General features: G+C 40.4%; 1 pseudogene; it reads left to right on the top strand.

The window, feature by feature from the left end:
* Window positions 1–2414: 2414 nt before the first annotated feature.
* On the top strand, window positions 2415–3211 carry LOC108634634 (annotated as a pseudogene).
* The last annotated feature ends 515 nt before the right edge of the window (window positions 3212–3726 follow it).

Genomic DNA, 3726 nt, shown 5'->3' on the forward strand with positions numbered 1-3726 from the left:
GAAAAGATCCCGATTCTTAGGAAACAATGAAATCAGGAGAAGGCATGGGTGAGAAAGAAGGAGAAGGTTGTATAGCTTCACCCATTCAATGGGTATGATTTCAGCAAACCCTGGGTGATGGAGAGAGACAGACAGGCCTTGTGTGCTTCAGTCCAAGAGGTCACAGAGACTCAGATATGGCTTTGTGACTGAACAAGATAATTTCAGTTAGTTTAAATTGATCTCCCAGGATCGTGGTGGGGTCTCATAATGAGAGAGAAAAGGAGACAGCCCACTTTCTCTCACACAAATTCATCAAAGGATTGACTGCGCATGGAACAGCTTCTAGAAATCAATTTGAACAATGTTGATGTGCCCTAGAAACTGAGAAAGGAAAACCCGTCTCTTAAAAAGGAGGTAAGACAAAATAAGAGACGTAAGGGAAGAAAAGATTTTAGGGACCGAGAACCCCCTTGGAGAGAGAATTGTAAGGAGGATAATAAACGCAAGATAGGAAACCCTGTCTCATAGGTTTTAGTGGGGAAAAAAAAAGCACAGGGTGGAAAAAGAACAAAAACACAGATTATGCCAATACATGCAATTACTAGCTGAGAAGTGTCTCAGATGCTTCTGTCCACTGTCATACATGAGACCTGGGAGGGAGACCTGTAATGTATCAAACACTCTATGTTTAGAACCGTTGGATTTAGCGCCCTGAGGACAATCTGATGAAGCTAAGATGACATAGAAACATAAACCATGTGAACAAAAGAAACAGCCATTTTAGAAAGGACCTTTCCTACAAGAAGGCTCTAAGGCCACATAGTGAACCATGGAACACTCACAGAACAGAATACTGTGCACTAGAAAATACCAAAGGAGACCAAGCCAGCTTCCATTTAAGGCCCTTTCCTACACGGAGGTAGAGAGAAATGTGTATGACTGCCAGAGGCAGAAGGAAATAGGTTACTGGTATCTTGGTCCAGAGACATCCCTACCAAGTCTAAGCTGGTTGGTAGTTGCTAATGATGAATTCCTGGGTTCATGGACAGTTCACATAGGCCAGGATCATGACAGCCTTGGGTCAGCTACCATGAGGAGACACATGGCACACCTGAGACTGTGCACTCTGACACAGGGAGCAAACTGTGTGGTTGAGACCAGAGAGGTGTATAAGAGGCATGGCCCACTTGAGACTGTGCCTTGCCCTCCAACCAGCCACCTGAGATTTTGGATTGTGGAGAGCAAAAAGCACAGAGCCAATCGTGGTCAGTGCCCTTGCCAAGGACCTATGTACTTGCCTGGCTGGGAAGTGCATGAAACACAGGGCCCAGGTGGGACAGTGCCCTCATGTATCAACCGGGAGGCTGAGCAGGGTGGACCCAGGAAGGACATGTCACGTTTTTCACTGGCAAGCCCAGTATGATTAATCCACCTCAAGCACTCCCACATATCCCAGAGGTATTTGTTTTCAGTGTCCCACTTCACCGCCAAAACACTAAACAAGTGAGGTCGAATAAGAGGCTACCGTACCCTCATTCCATGTCAAAAACCAGGTATGGAGAGGCTTTCAAATAAAAGAAGGAAATGTAAACAAAGAAGCGTGAATGAACCCAGAAGTGAAGGTTCAACAGAATATGTCTTCAATTAATACCGAGACTGTTCAACTGAGAGACAATAGTAGAATTTGACAATAAGTACAAGTTTCAACTAGGAACTATCTAACACTGTACTGACACCAAAAAAGCAAACTTTTCCTTTTTTTTAAAAATCTGAGGTCTATGTCTATATGATTTCTTTAACTTTTAACAATGTTAGTCCTTTTTTATACCCTAAACTTGTATTTATATTAACCATTATTACCTTTCAAATAAAAGCACATACATCTATTCTTCAGACACTTCATATAATGAATGAACTTGGCCTTCGTTTTCATTTCCTTTTTTTTTTTTTTTTTACCTTTTTAAATGAGTCTAATTTTTATTCCTGGTTCTTAACCTTTGCTTTGCAAAAATTGTTATCAATGTTGTGCATTTAGGAAGACAATCTTTAGGATCTGATTTCACTTATGAGGGCATCAGATTGCAGACACTCTGAAACTGTAATCTCTGAAAACTAGCCCATCTTGTCACACGGACAGCAGCCTTGCCTAACTCAATGATACTAAGCCAAGCCATGTGGTGACACAAGGATGGGCAGGTCATAGTGGAGAGGTCTGAAAGAATGTGATCCATACAGAAGGGAATGGCAAACTGCTTCAGTATTCTTTCTTTGAGAATCCGATGAATGGCATGAAAAGGCAAAATGATAGGGTAATGAAAGAGAAACTCTCTGGGACAGTTGGTGCCCAATATGCTACAGGAGATCAGTGGAGAAATAACTTCAGAAAGAAAAAAGGGATGAAGGCAAAGCAAAAACAATACCAAGTTGTGGATGTGACTGGTGATAGAGGCAAGGTCTGATGCTGTAAAGGGCAGTATTACACAGAAACCTGGAATGTCAATTCCATGAATGAAGGCAATTTGGAAGTGATCAAACAGGAGATGGTAACAGTGAAGGTCAACATTCTAGGTGTCAGCGAACTAAAATGGACTGGAATGGATGAATTTAACTCAGGTGACCATTATATCTGCTACTGTGGGCAGGAATCCCTTAGAAGAAATGGAGTAGCCATCATGGTCAACCAAAGAGTCTTAAATACACTACTTGGATGCAATCTCAAAAATGAAAGAATAATCTCTGTTCGTTTCCACAGCAAATCATTCAATATCACAGTAATCCAAGCCTTTCCCCCAACAAGAAAAGCTGAAGAAGCTGAAGTTGAATGGTTCTATGAAGACTCAAAAGCCCTTTTAGACCTAACATTATATATATATATCCTTTTCTTTACAGAGAATGGACTGCAAACGCAGGAAATCAAGAAACACTTGGAGTAACAGGCAAATTTGGCCTTGGCATAATGAATGCAGCAGGGCAAAGGGTAATAGAGTATTGCCAAGAGAATGCACTCGTCATAGTGAACACTCTATTCCAACAATAAAAGAGAAGACTCTACACATGGACATTATTAGATGGTCAAGACCGAAATCAGATAAGTTCTATCTTTGCAGCCAAAGATGGAGAAACTCTACACAATCAGCAATAATAAGACTGGGAGCTGACTGTAGCTCAGATCATCAACTTCTTTTTTTTTGCCAAATTCAGACTTAAATTGAAGAAAGTAGGGAAAACCACTAGATCACTCAGGTATGACCTAAGTCAAATGGCTTATCATTACACAGTGAAATATACACTTAAAGGACAAGATCTGATAGATTTAAGAGACTAGGCCTGATAGACAAATTGCGTTATGAACAATGGATGGATGTTCATAACATTGTGCAGGAGACAGGGACTAAGATCGTCCCCTAGAAATGAAATGCAGAAAAAGCAAAATGGCTGTCTGTGGAGGCCTTATGAATAGCTGTGGTAAAGAGAAGGAAAAAGCAAAGGAAAAAAAAAACAAGATATATGTATCTGAATGCAGAGATCCAAACTAATAGCAAACAGAGATAAGAAAGCCTTCCTTAAGGGATCAATTCAAAGAAATAGAAGAAAACAACAGAATAAGAAAAACTAGAGTTCTCTTCAAGAAAATTAGAGATAGAAAGGGAATATTTCATTCAAAGATGGGTTCAATAAAGGACAGAAATTGTACAGATTGAAACAGAAGCAGGAGATATTATGAAGAGGTGGCAAGAATACACA

This window comes from Capra hircus, unplaced genomic scaffold, assembly GCF_001704415.2.
Source record: "Capra hircus breed San Clemente unplaced genomic scaffold, ASM170441v1, whole genome shotgun sequence".
NCBI classification, from domain to species: domain Eukaryota; kingdom Metazoa; phylum Chordata; class Mammalia; order Artiodactyla; family Bovidae; genus Capra; species Capra hircus.